Consider the following 15,096-nt stretch of genomic DNA (forward strand, 5'->3'; position numbering starts at 1 on the left):
CTCTGAGAATTAGGTATTCCTCTGTTGTTTCTCTCAGTTTATTTGATTTTCTCCCTTTTATAATAGCACTTTGTCTTTTCGCATACATATCTTTGTAAGCATTAAGACCTAGAAAAGTATTTTTATGCCTTAGATTAGGTAGAAAGTTAACAAACCTAATAAATATGCTGGAAAAAAATAGGATGGGTTGGGAAATAGGTCTTAGTAGATGTAAACTGTTAGATCTTAAAGATATATTACACATTTCTTGCCCAAGTCCATTATTTTACAGTAATGTTGCTGAGGACCAAACAGGAGAATTATATTGCATATGATAACACAGAACCAGTGTAGAAAATTCACTCTCTCTCTGGCATGTTACATGGACAGAATTTCAAGATTCTTCCTTTCTGTTTGGGTTCCTCCATTTCCAGACCCAACTCTCAGAACATTAACAAAGGTACTGGGATGGTATTTCATTTGACGACATGTTATCTTAACTATAATGTGGAAATTTGAAACCAGTTCGTTTCAGTCTCAGGTGATTGTAAGCATCTCTTTCTGTATTATATTTCACTTCATATCTCATATTATTTGTGTACCCTTTATAGTTTCCCCAGGAAATTGAGTCACCAGAAAGTAGGGATTATGTTTTAAACATTTCTATCACCTCCACGGTGGGCAAAGTACTGAATACAAGGTGCCAAACACATAGCATTTTGTGGAGAAAACAAACCACAGCAAAACATATATCCCAGGTCCTTACCCAAGGATCTTTTCACTAGACTTTTTCACTGACTTTTTTTTGAGCACCTTTCTACAAACCAAATGCTGTTTAACACTACATATTAGAGGGAAAATATGTAAAGCAAATATGAAATAATTTTGTTTCCATCATTTACGCTGTGCATTAAACAAGGAAAATGTGAAAACAATTAACATGTGGAAACCAAAACCTCAGTAACATTAGGCTCAAGTGCTCTTTCCACAAAATTAAATAAATCAAAATAGTCATGACTTCTTTACAATTCCAAAGATTAGATCAGGGAGTTCTGACTTTCCTTTGTTCCTCCACATTGTGTTCAGAGCTACAGAAACATGTGTTTACAAATTGTTCTTTTGTATTTTCTACTTATCTAAACCCCCCAGATGGGAGTTTGAGAACAGAATTACAGGAAACCAACTTACTCTGACAGTTAAGCATGCAACTGAGCAAGACCTCAGTAGCTTGAAAGGGAAGACCCTTGAATGCACCAGGGGAAGCACAGGCTGTTGCTATCCCTGGTAACAGCCCTGGGTAAGTGGATCAAAGAGCAGGGGAGACATAAGCAGACACCTGCACCACGAGATGGGGGTTGGTGAAGGGTGTGGAAAGTAAAGAGCCCTGGATGTACCTGAATCCAGAGAGTCAGTGTTTGTCATTGTGACAATGAATGGGGGTGAGTAGGGGTTGGTTGTTATAGACGTTAGGAACCAAGCTTCTCTGTCTGAAACTATAGAAGTATCAAAGTTCTTAACTGTGTCACTAGATTCTGGGCGATGGCCTTTATGAAACATTCAGTTTTCCTACATTGCAACCACTTAACTAAGAAGTCAAACTATTTTTTAAATTGATAAACACACACACATACATCTGCACATATACAGGCATTTAGGAGCACATATCTAGCACTTGCTATATGCCTTTCATGATCCAAAACACTTCACAACAATAAACCTATTTAGTACTCCAAACAACTTGTGAGGTAGACACTATAGATGTTATTATTGTTTTAGAGATGAGGAGACTGAGGCATCCAAGGCTACATAATTCAGAAATAGCAGAACCTGATTTTGAATCTGAGGAATCTAGCTCCAGGTTTACAGTTGCTCACTGTATCAGACTGCCTCTTGTGGCATAATCCAGTCTCTCATAAAATATTTATTGAGCACATTCTTTGAGTCGGGCTTTATTCTTGGCATGAGGGTAACAATAATGAACCACTCAAAAGTCCAGTTCTCATGGTGCTTACATTCCTGTGGCAGAAGCAAGGATAGATAAGTGAACCAATACAAGAAATAATTTCAGCTAAAATATCAGACAAAATCAACAGAAAATAAAATAAAATCAGATAATAATAAGAATAGCTTTGAGGATATTGTTTATGAATTGACAAATAGCTAGCCTTATGAGGAAGAACATTCCAGACAGAGGGAGCAATAGGTACAAAGGCCTGGAGGTTTATTGCAGGAACAGAGAAGAACTTTGTGCCTGGAGTACAAGAAAGAGTAGAAGGAGTTACTGTGGAAAAGGTGTTCATGCTAGTGGGTTCTGTTAAGGAGTTAAATAATGTTATCCATGATCCTAGTAGCGGGGAGATACCATATGCAAATCCTATTTGCCATTCTCAGCTTTTACATGAATGCTTACTCTTTGTCCTAGCAGGTTCTATCCAACGATTAAGATTTCATATTTATAGAATGTTTATTAATACAGTTACTTATTTTTTGGCTGGCTTAACCTGTTGTCTGATTTAATATTCTGATATTTTCTGTGGAAAAAAAAAATTCTTCCCATCTAAACAGCAATTCCCAGATCAACTTCTAAATGCAAAACTAAGACACAGACTCTGAAGTCCCTGTTCCTATCTCCACATTGCTAATTAAAATGAGGGAAGCATCAGTAATGGAATGGAAGAATTAACTATTTGGGAAGTGCATAATAGAATTTTCACTCTCAGAGCATCATTAAATGATTTTATTCTTCAAAAAAAGAAATCTCTATCTGCATAGTTTGTAGGTACTTCTATTTATTTAAATTAGATTGAATTTTTTCTGGACAAAATATAGAGGTGAAAACAATTATTAAAGAATTAACTTGGGTAGTTGAAAGAAGTCATCACAATTTTAAGTTTCATTTATGTGATTTTTTAAAATCTAAGTTGCTCGTATTGAACTAATGGATTGGCCCAAAATTGATTCGAGGTTTTCCATAAGCTGTTACAGAAAAACACGAACAAACTTTTTGGCCAGCCCAATATCTGCATTCTGTGGTTTGGCTCATTGTAGTCAGAATGTAAAGGATATTCTTCTACTCATGATTTTTCTCATAAAAATGATATTCCAGGTCTTATGAGAAATAAGTATTTTATACATTTCATAAAAGTAAAGACGGGGGTATCTTTAAAACAAGGAGGAACAAGGGCAAGAACCAACTAGCATTTACAGATGAGGATTCTAAACAGTAAAATCCATTTTACAGTCAGTAATTGAGTTTGGAAAAGCAGTGACCTTGGGGTCAGGAAATTTGAGTTCTAGACTCTGCTTTATAAACTATGTACAATGTAATCATTTTATAATCAACAAAATGAAAAATTTGAACAAAATGATGCTTACTTAGAATTTAGCCAGACAACTTATTAAGAGATTTCAAAAATATCCCAATAGGCCATGCTTCATTTTTTCAAACCTAACTGTTTCCCATTAAATTGCAAATGGCAGAGATCATGCCCATCTTTATCAAATCCTCAGGTTCTAACACATAGTAACTACTCAATAAATGTGCTAGTGGACTTCTGTTAAATTAATGTAGAAGTATGACTAGATGAATACATAAATGAAGAAAGAAAAAAAGGAAAATATAAACTTTAAAAAAAAAATTATTTTTAGGAGGCTCCGTTGATTGTAATTGGTTAATAACTCAATGGGCTTTGCTCTCCAAAACATAAACTATTAGTTTATGTATCTTTCACAAGACTTCTAAACGCTACTTCAAAAAAAAAAAAAATCTCTCAAAGAATATGACAAAATTTTATCAGTGGAGAAAAAAAAAGATTTCTAAGTGCTGCTTTTAAGATATTTTATCTAAAGATTTAATGATCTAATGAGATGCTTTATATGAAAACACTTTCATAAGCTAAGTAATGTGCAGAAATGAGAAACCAGTAACAAAATGACCAACGTACCAAACTCTGTGCCTTTTCCTTCCAGGTCTGCCTCCACCCTTTTCCCAGTTATCTTAAGGCCTCAAGAACCACCTGTGTATACCAGAATTTCTCTGTCCTTTTGCTTTTAGTTGTAACAGGCCATGGGACCTCCATCAGGCGAACAGAATAAAGTCAGAAAGTATATTTCTATGGCTTATTTTTACATAGTCCACTGCAGATAAACTTTCTTGAAAATGCCCTATTTTGAGATCTTTTTTCCCCTAAAACCCTGAGTGATAAACTACCCAAACCCTCAAAACCACCAATCATACTTCCCTCTCCCAACTTAATCTCTCTAGAAAATGCCAATGGAGGAAATCTAACAAACTAAAAATGCTTGGATAGATTGGTATATTTAGTGATTTGGATTAAAGACCTAGAGTCAGAAAACCTGTTTGGATATTGTCATCATGAATTATCAGTTCATGGACCAATCAATCACCGTTTTAAAGATAAGGAAACTGAGGATTAGATAAATTAAAAGTACATTATCTCACTTTTGTTGACATTTCCTAAGTGTCAAGGATTTGGTTAAGATCTTAACTTTCCTGATGGGATTTGGGAGTATATATGGTAAAATATGAGCTTTATTTTTGCATTTAATCCTAAAAAAAGCCACTCAGATTTCTGTTTTTAAAAAATAGGCACTTTATTTTATTAGATCTTGTTTTGGTTAGCTTCTCAGAGGGAAAAGGTGGCCCATTCAAAAGAGGTGTTTAAAGAAAGGTTAATGAAGGATCAGATTACAAGGTAAGTGATGTAAAGCATTTTCGGAAGCAGCCACTGCAAAACCCGCAGCTAAGAAGGGAGAGAAACAAAGGACTAGGGAACCTGGTATGTGCATTCGGCAATGTTCCTCCTCCAGGGCACAGAGCAGGAAGGAGACAAATGAGAGTACCTTTGGAGGGTCCGCAGAGAATAATTAAGAAAGGACATGTGTGTGATTTTAAGTTTGGAAATCGTGATGGTTAATTTTGAGTCAACTTGACTGGGCCAAGGGATGCCCAGACAGCTGGTTAAACATTATTTCTAGGTGTATCTGGGAGGGTGTTTCTGGAAAGGATTAGCATTTGAATTGTAGACTGAGTCAAGCACTTTGCTTTCCCCAGTTTGCCTGGACATCGTCCAATCCATTGAGGGCCTGAAGAGAAAGAAATGTCAGAGGAAGAGTGAATGAGTTCTCTTCTTGACTATTTGACCTGGAGATTGGTTTTTCTCCTGCCCTCTGACCAGGATTTACATGTCTGGTTGTCCAGCGGGTAGACTTAAACTGGGACACACACAATTGTTCCTCCTTGTTCTCAGGCCTTTGGGCTTGAACTGGAACTATAGCACCTGCTTTCCTGGGCCTCCAGCTTGCAGACAACAGATGGTGGGACTTCTCGACCTCCATGGGCACATAAGCCAATTCTTTACAATGAATCCCTTTCATGACTGATAGATGATAAGATAGATAGATAAATAGATAGATAGATAGATATGGATATAGATAAGATATAGTTATAGATATAGATATAGAGCTGAACGCCTCAAATGGTGACCAGGGGAAGTCACCCCAATGGTTATGAGGAAGACAGTCCAAACTCAGTTCTTATTGCCATCCCCCAGGGTGAGCTTTTCAAAGAGGGATTCTGCCATGCCAGTTTCTGGGGGCCCCATCTGAGGCAGGTTGGTGAGAAGGCCACCCAACACTTTGATGGATTTGACCTGCTCATGCCAGTAGTGACGCTCCAGGAAGCCACAGGTTGAGTGTTGTTCTTGGTGGCCAATTGGTACAGATCCAGCAGGCTCTGGTTCATGTTCTTCTCCCAATGGAAGGCACAATCCATTGCCTTCAGACTGGTCTCCTAATCTTTGCGGTCTGGCTTCTTGATGTCATGGAAGTGGCCATGGGGCTGGTTTTGCAGCCCCATCAGCTTCTCTGAGGGCTCCCTCTCCTTGGGCAACTGGTGCAGGAAATATTGGATGAAGAAGTATTCGTGGACAGGTGCACATAGGAGGCACAGAGCTCCAGGTGGATCTGGCTGTTGACAGCAGCCTTGCAGCCTGGCTGGCAGTTCTGTCACGGAGGGCTGGAAGGCAATGTGGAAACAGCAGGACAGACAGCAGAGTGTTCCTGGTGGCAGGCAGGTTCCAGGATATATAGACATTCTTAGTGTTGTGTTCTCTAATCTAGGACAAATGGAACCAGCACCCCCAGAAAGGTGCCTGATTAACATATAATACTTTGAAATCATTTTTGGCAAAATAGAGTGAAAATAGTGAAATAGAAGGTCATTTACCACTACCTTCCTCCACCTGTTCCCATAATCCAAGGAAGTCTTTGTAGAATTTTACATTTGATGAGTAGTATTTTAGCCTCAACTTGTGCGGATGTAACATTGTATACTCTCCTGGTTCTCAAATTTCACTGCATATGAGATTCAGTGGAGGGATTTTAAAAACCCTAATATCATGATCACACATCAGAGCAATTAAATCAAAATCTCCTCAGAAAGGACATAAGTATTTCTGAAGTTCCCTGGGTGATTCTCATACCTGTTCAAAGTTGAGAACCATTGGAGTGATGCAGTGTTTCTCAACCTCAGCATTGATATTTGGGCCATAAATATCTTTGTTGTGGGGGCCTTCCTGTCCATTGGTGGATACTTATCAGCATTCCTAGCCTCCACATACTAAATGCCCCGCCTCCCTAGTATCAACCAAAAATGTCTCCAGACACTGTAAAATGTCCTCTGAGGGTAAAATCACCCCTAGTTGAGAAGCAATGGTGTCATGGAGATAAACTCATTGTAATTAAATCCAGTTCCTACCATTGTGGGATTAAAGTCTCTCCCATGAATTAATTATCTCACGAATTTGAGGTACCATATTAGTTTGTTCATCTGTAATTTGGGAGTACAGTTTTTAAAGTATGTAAAGCATTTGATAAGTAGTAGTGTAAAATATTGATTATTACTCTGCTTCAAATTTTTAGTGATCAAATAAAAGTTCTGTTGATTTTTTTTTATTCCTGGATAATATTTTGAAATGTATACATTTTAACCTTGGCAAAGGAAGAAACAAAAAATTGTTCTGAAAATAGGCTAGTATTTTAAGATACAGAGACTCTGAAGTTACAGTCAAATCCTTCTCTAAACTGCAAGGATATCCAGCTTAAGACATCGCTATCACGGGAAAGCAATTCCCAGGTCAGCTTCAATTATCAATTACCAGGAAGGTTGTGAAAGCAGAGCATGTCTTTGCCAACCAGTGGTTTTACACTTGTTGGTCAAATAATATATAGGCTGCAATAGTACAAAAGATAATTGCCACTATTTGAGAGTAAAACCTCTTACAGGGCAGACCAGAAACACTCATTTTTCCAAGTTCTCCTGTGGAGTACTGTGTAGCTGTAACTGAGACTTGATTTTTGTCACCTAAGTAATTGTTGGAAGAGTTATCTAAGCAACTTATAAAGCAAAATGGAATAAATACACAGAGGACTGATGCACTGATAAAAGAACTATTTCAACATTTTGCTCTTATGACATAGGCCATGCATATCATGTGGGGCCATGACTGCTAATTCGAGGGAATTCTATTCATTACACGTTTCAGAAATGAGAGTGAATTTACTCAAAAATGATATTTGGCAATTACCATTTTCCCTCTGAAGGTGGCCCAGGACATTCCTCTCATCAGAGGTATACTTCGTCTAGCATGCGTTCGAATTTGACAAAGGTTATATTCATTCAATATCCATTTTAAAATTTCACTATTTCAACATTTCTTCCATGTCTACCAAGTGCTATAAATTACATTAGATACTGTGGATTCTAAACAGTGATGTGGAGTGGAGGGAAAAATACAGGTCCTGCCCTTTCGAGATTCAGTATAATGGAGAAGATAGAGAGTAATCAAATAATTACACAAACAGTTGTAAAATTCAAGCTGCATTACTTTTTAAAATGACATTTATTGACAAATCATTAGCATGCCATAAAACTCACAGTTCTAAAAGGTACAATTCAGTGGCTTTTATTAAACTCACAGATTTGTACATAACAATTATCTGATTTTAGAATATTTTCACGACCCCATAAAGAGAACTCATACACATTAGCAGTTATTATGCATTTCCCTCTCCACCAAACCTCTAGCAAAAACTAATCTTTCTATGTCTATCGATTTGCTTTCTCTGGGAATTTTGTATACGTGAAATTACACAATATGTAGTCTTATTTGTCTGGTTTCTTTCACTTAACACAGTGTTTTTAAAGTTCATCATGTTGTAGCATGTATCAGAACATTATTCCTTTTTTTTGGCTCAATAATATTCCCTTGTATGGATATACCATATTTATTGATGCATTGATCAGTTGATGAATATTTGGGTTGTTTCTGCTTTTTGGCTATTATGAATAATGCTTTTATAAACATTTGAGTACAAAAGTTTATGTAGATGTATGTTTTGCATTTTCTTGGGTATATACCTAGGAGTGGAATTGCCGAGTTTTAAGGTAACTCTTCACTTAGCATTTTTAGGTTTCCCAAATGGATATATCATTATAAAATTCTACCAGCATTGTATGAGGATTCCACTCCTCCATGCCCTTGCCAACCTTTGTTATCTATCTCATTTTATGTCTTAGTAACTCTTGAGTTGACTGATCTTTTGTTAAATGTCCCAGATGCAAGTCCCTTACTACAGCAGTCTCAAACCTTTTTGGCACCAGAGACCAGTTTCGTGGAAGACAATTTTTCCATGGACTGGGTGAGGGGGGGAATGGTTTCGGGATGATTCAAGGGCATTACATTTTTTTTTTAAATTAATTAATTAATTTATTTATGGCTGTGTTGGGTCTTCGTTTCTGTGCGAGGGCTTTCTCTAGTTGTGGCAAGCGGGGGCCACTCTTCATCGCGGTGCGCGGGCCTCTCACTATCGCGGCCTCTCTTGTTGCGGAGCACAGGCTCCAGACGCGCAGGCTCAGTAATTGTGGCTCACGGGTCCAGCTGCTCCGCGGCATGTGGGATCTTCCCAGACCAGGGCTCGAACCCGTGTCCCCTGCATTGGCAGGCAGATTCTCAACCACTGCGCCACCAGGGAAGCCCAGGGGCATTACATTTATTGTGTACTTTATTTCTGTTGTTATTACATCGTAATACATAATGAAATTATTATACAACTCACCATAAGGCAGAATCAGTGGGAGCCCTGAGCTTGTTTTCCTGCAACTAGATGGTCCCATCTGGGGGTGATGGGAGACAGTGACACCCGAAGTGTGTTGCTTATGTCCAGTCTACTCTATAAGATGCAGCGTAAGTGTCACTTGCCACTCACTGATACGGTTTTGATATGAGTCTGCAAGCAATTGATTTATTATGGTCTCTGTGAAATCAAACCTCTCTGCTAATGATAATCTGTATTTGCAGCCACTCCCTAGCACTAGCATCACTGCCTCAGCTCTACTTCAGATCATCGGGCATTAGATTCTCATAAGGCGTGCACAGGCGGTAACATGAGTGATGGGGAGCGGCTGTAAAAAGAGATGATGCTTCACTCGCTTGCCTGCCGCTCACCTCCTGCTGTGCGGCCCAGTTCCTAGCAGGCCACAGACTGCTACTGGTCTGTGGCCTAGGGGTTGGGGACCTCTGCCTTACTAGATATATGATTTGCAAACATTTTATCCCATTCTGTGGGTTGTCTTATCACTTTCTTGGTGTCCTTTGAAGTCCAAAAGTTTTTTTTTTTTAATTTAATTAATTAATTTATTTATTTATGGCTGTGTTGGGTCTTCGTTTCTGTGCGAGGGCTTTCTCTAGTTGCGGCAAGTGGGGGCCACTCTTCATCACGGTGCGTGGGCCTGTCACTGTCACGGTCTCTCTTGTTGCGGAGCACAGGCTCCAGACGCGCAGGCTCAGTAGTTGTGGCTCACGGGCCTAATTGCTCCGCGGCATGTGGAATCTTCCCAGACCAGGGCCTGAACCCGTGTCCCCTGCATTGGCAGGCAGATTCTCAACCACTGCGCCACCAGGGAAGCCCCAAAAGTTTTTAATTTTGATAATGTCCAGTTTCTTTTTCTTGATTTCTTTTTCTGCTTGTAATTTAATGTCATATATAAGGAAACTCTGCCTAATCCAAATACTTAAAGATGTGTGCTTATATTTTCTTCTAAGAGTTTTATAGTTTTACATCTTTTATTTAAGTCTGTTATCAATTTTGATTAAATTTTTGCATATTATTTTAGGTAGGAGTCCAACTTCACTTTTTTGCATGTGGTCATCCAATTTTCCCGGCACCATTTGTTGAAAAGACAAATCTTTCCCCCATTGAATCTCTTGGTCCCTTATTAAAAATCAGTTAACCATAAATGTTATGGTTTATTTCTGGACTATCAAATTTATTTAACCTATATGTATATCCTAATGTTGGTACCAGACTGCCTTGATTACTGCAGCTCTGTATTAAGTTTTGAAATTGAGGAGTGGGAGTCCTCCAACTTTGTTCTTCTTTTGCAAAATTGTTTTGCCTATTCTGGATTTCTTTCAGTTCCAAATGACTATAAGAATCAGCTTGTCAATTTCTACAAAAATAATCCAGCTGAGATTTTGATAGGTATTGTAGTCAACCTACAGAAAAATTTGAGAAGTATTGTCATCCTAACAAAATTAGTTGTTACAGTCCGTAAACATGGGATGTCTTCCTATTTATTTAGGTCTCCTATTTATTTAAGTCTTCTTTAAGGGTTTTAGTAGATATCCTTTATCAGATCAATTAAGTCTCCTATTCCTTTCAAATACTAATATGGTAATTATTAATATCAATATGGTAATATTACATTGGTTATGTTTGTTTGTTAAACAAACTTGCATCTCTCGGATCAACTCACAAATTTGTACATAACAACTAACACTTTTTTATGATGCTTGATTTGTTTTGCTAGTATTTTGTTTAAAACTTTTGAGTTTGTATTCATATGAGTTATTGTCTGTGGTTTCCTTGTGATATTTTTGTCTAGTTTCAAATCAGGGAAATACTGGCCTGATAGAAAGTGTTGGGAAGTGTTTCCTCCTTTTCTGTTTTTTTGTTTTGTTTTGTTTTGTTTTGTTTTTTTCCTGTTCTGCTTTTTGAAATAGTTTGTGAGGAATTGATGTTAATTTTTCTTTGAAAGTTTGGTAGAATCACCAGTAAAGCCGTCTGTTTCTGGGTTTTTCTTTGTGGGTAGAGTTTTTCTTTAATTACTAATTCCATCTCTTTGTCTGTTATAAGCCTGTTCAGATTTTACAATTTCTTCTTGAATTCATTTTGGTAGTTTGTGTCTTTCTAGGAATTTGTCCCTAAATAATCATCTAGATTATTTATTTTGTTGTCATGTAATTGTTTATACCATTCACTTATAATCATTTATTGTTCTGTAAGGTTGACAATATTGTCCCCTTTTTCTTTCCAGATTTTAGTAATTTGTCTTCTCTCTTTTTTCTTGGTCAGTCTAGCTAAATTCTGACACTTTTCTTAAACATTTTTAAAAAAACAACTCTTGGTTTTGTGGATTTTCTCTATTTTTTTCTATTCTCTATTTCATTGACTTCAGGACTAATTTTTATTTTTTCCTTCATTATGCTTGTTTGCATTTAGTTTGCTCTTCTTTGTCTAGTTTCTTCGGTGGGAGGTTATGCTATTTATTTTAGGTCCTTGTTTTTTAATGTAGGTGTTGTGTTTACAGATGCATTTTCCTCTAACCACCACTTCAGCTGCATCCCATAAGTTTGGGTATGTTATATGCCATATTCATCCATCTGAAAATGTTTTCTAATTTATCTTATTATTTCTTCTTTGACCCACTGATTATTTAAGAGTGTGTTTTTTCAATTTCTACAAATTTGTGAATTTCCCAAATTTTCTTCTCGTATTGACAATTCCATTTCCTTTCAGTCAGAGAATTCAATCATTTTAAATACACTGATGTTTGTTTTATGGCCTAACATATGGTCTATCTTAGATAATGTTCTTTTTGCTTTGTGCACTTGAAAAGAATGTATATTCTGCTTTCATTGGGTTGAATATTCTCTGAGTATCTGTTATGCCTAGTTGTTTTATATGGCTGTTCAAGTCTTTTATATCTCTGTTGACTTCTCTCTAGTTGTTCTATATTTTATTGAAAGTGGAGTATTAAGGTGTTCAGCTACAACTTTTAAATTGTCTATTTCTATCTTTAATTCTATCAGTTTTTTTTCACTCCATTCTTAGGTGCATTCATTTATGATCATAAGTATAATGATGGATTGACCCTTTTTATGATAAAATATACTTTTTCATCTCTGTCACATTTTTTATCTTAAATTCTGTTTTGTCTGATATTGCTATAGCCATTCCATCTCTCTTTTGATATCTATTTACATGTTATATATTTTTCCCATTTGTATATCTATCAACACATTCATATTTTTTAATCTGCAGTATGTCTTTTATAGAAATGAGAACCCTCATACACTGTGGGTGGGAATGTAAATTGGTTCAGATACTGTGGATGACAATGTGGAGATTATTCAAAAAATTAAGAAAAGAACTACTATATGATCCAGCTATCTCACTTCTGGCTAGTTATCCAGAGAATATAAAAGCACTAATCTGAAAAGATATCTGCAACCCCATGTTCATCGTGGCATCATTTACAATAGCCAAGATATGGAAACAACCTAAGTGCCCATCAACACATAAATGGTAAAGAAGATGTGATATATATGTACAATAGAATATACTTAACCATGAAAAGAGATAAAACCTTGCTACTTACAACAACATGGATGGACCTTGAGGGAAAATACTAAGTGAAAATAAGTCATATGAAGAAAGACATACTGTATGATTTCAGTCATATGTGGAATATAAAAAGCTAATAAACAAACAACCAAAAACAAAATAAATGAACAAACCAACCAAAAACAAACACATAGATAAAGAGAACACAGTAAGGGCTACCAGAGGGGAAGAAGCGGGGTGAGGGGGAGGGTGAAATGGGTAAAGGGGGTCAACAGTATGATGATGGACGGAAAACAAACTTTCGGTGGTGAGCACATTGCAGTGTGTACAGAAGTAGGAATACAATGTACACATGAAACATACAAGGAGCACAATTTCTGGCTGATATGGTAAGAGTATGTTTAGTTTTGTAAGAAAGTCCCAAACTGTTTTCCAAAGTGTCTAAATAATTTTGCATTCCCGCCAGCAATATATGAGAATACCTGTTGCTTCACATCCTCACCAACATTTGTTGTTGTCAGTGTTCCAGATTTTGGCCATTTTAATAGATTTGTAGTGATATCTTATTTTTCTTTTAATTTGCATTTCCCTGATGACATATAATGTGGAGCATCTTTTCATGTTCTTATTTCCCACTCTTCATTTTTTAATTGTTTTTTCTCTTTGTTTTTCATATTGTATGATTTCTACTTACCTATCTTCAAGTTTAGCAGTCTTTCTTCTGCCAGTTCAAATCTACTATTGAACCCCTCTAGTAATTTTTTATTTCAGTTATACTTTTCAACTCTAGAATTTCCATTTCATTCTTTTTAATAATTTGTCTCTCTTTATTGATATTTTCTATTTTGTGAGACATATTTCTCATTACTTTCCTTAAATTCTTAGGCATAGTTTATTTTTAAAAACATATTTAAAATAACTTTCTAAAAGTTTTTGTCTAGTAAGTATGATTTGGGCTTTTCAGGGACAGTTTACATTGGTTGATTTTTTTTCTAGTATAAAGGCCATACTTTTCTATTTCATTGCATATTTCATTTTTGTTGTTGAAAACTGGACATTTTAAATAATATGATGTGGTAAATCTGGAAATTATTGATAGATTCCTTGCCTCACTCCCCAGGGTTTGTTATTGTGGCTGTCAATGAAGTTCTGGCCTGAGGTGTGATTGAAAAAGTAGGGCAGCTTTGCAAATTGGGAGTCAACATTCATTGTGTGTGTACTATTTGTGAAGTCTTGTGCTAGGTCAAAAGGAAACAATGATGTCTGATTTCTCTAGAAGTTAATGATATAGCGAGTGGACAAGCTTAGAAACAGTTGATTGTATTCATTCTGTTATGGTATTTATCTTCTTGCTAGGCAATGTGTTGCCATAGTGTTTCCATTGCAACCATCTCTACCTCTGTCTGTAAGGACTGGATGTCCTGAAACTTACAGAAACCCTCACAATAACATTGTTCTCTGAGGAAGAATTGGAATTTATTAGATGTACAAGGAGGAGTGTAATTGGGGCAAAGTGGAAGAAAATCATAAATGCAAAAGCACAGAGGTACAAGTAAAAGGGGCATGACAAATAGAAGGAAGTGAGTTTGGAGAAGATAGAGATAGCAATTTAGACCTTTGACTTGATGTGATTTATGTAAAACTGGTAGTCATTTGGATCATCATTTTATCAAGGATGGAATTGAAGTAGTAAATTTGTTCAGTACAGTGTCTTACTGTACTTCATGTAAAACAGAGGTTTTGAATATTAGTTTTATTGAGGAAACCTCAGGTCCACATCACTTATGGAGAATTTTCATAGAAATTTGAAAATATGGCAGGTCATTTGACCTGCAGATTTTTAGTTTTTTTTTTAATTGTTTCCAGATGGTATGAAAGAAGAGAGGCAGAGTGACGTGGCAGTTGAGAACGTACTTGGATAGTGTGAGGAAGAAGGGAAAGAGGTAGAGAAATAGAAATCTTCTAGTCATAGGTTATAGTTATGTTAGTGCAGTGATATTATGGAGATATTTGGGGGGAATTGAGTGGGAGTTTCTGGCCCTTAAATTGTATGCTAAAGCTCTTACTTCCCATATATATACTTTTAGTAAATATCTAGGGAACAGAAACAACTAATTTTGAGACTGTTATATTGCATATGAAAATCATTTTATTTATAATTGACTTTGTTTGTGCTGACAAGATTATTTATTATAAGAAAGATTCCCACTAAAGGAAGATCAACAGGCTCACTGAGCAGCTTGAACGTGCCAAAAACAAATATTTTTTTGAAGCATTAACTGTATGTAGTTTTTTGCTGTGCATGGAGTAGGGGAAGAAGCAGTCCAACAGAGACACTGTTTCTGGTGTAAGAACACACGTGTGTGTGTGTGTGTGTGTGTGTGTGTGTGTGTGTGTGTATTACCTTTC

At 36.5% G+C, this 15,096-nt stretch overlaps 1 pseudogene; it reads right to left on the reverse strand.

The window, feature by feature from the left end:
* Positions 1 to 5,528: 5,528 nt before the first annotated feature.
* On the reverse strand, positions 5,529 to 6,503 carry LOC132352958 (ferritin heavy chain-like; annotated as a pseudogene).
* Positions 6,504 to 15,096: the final 8,593 nt, after the last annotated feature.

Source organism: Balaenoptera ricei, chromosome 19, assembly GCF_028023285.1.
Source record: "Balaenoptera ricei isolate mBalRic1 chromosome 19, mBalRic1.hap2, whole genome shotgun sequence".
NCBI classification, from domain to species: Eukaryota; Metazoa; Chordata; class Mammalia; order Artiodactyla; family Balaenopteridae; genus Balaenoptera; species Balaenoptera ricei.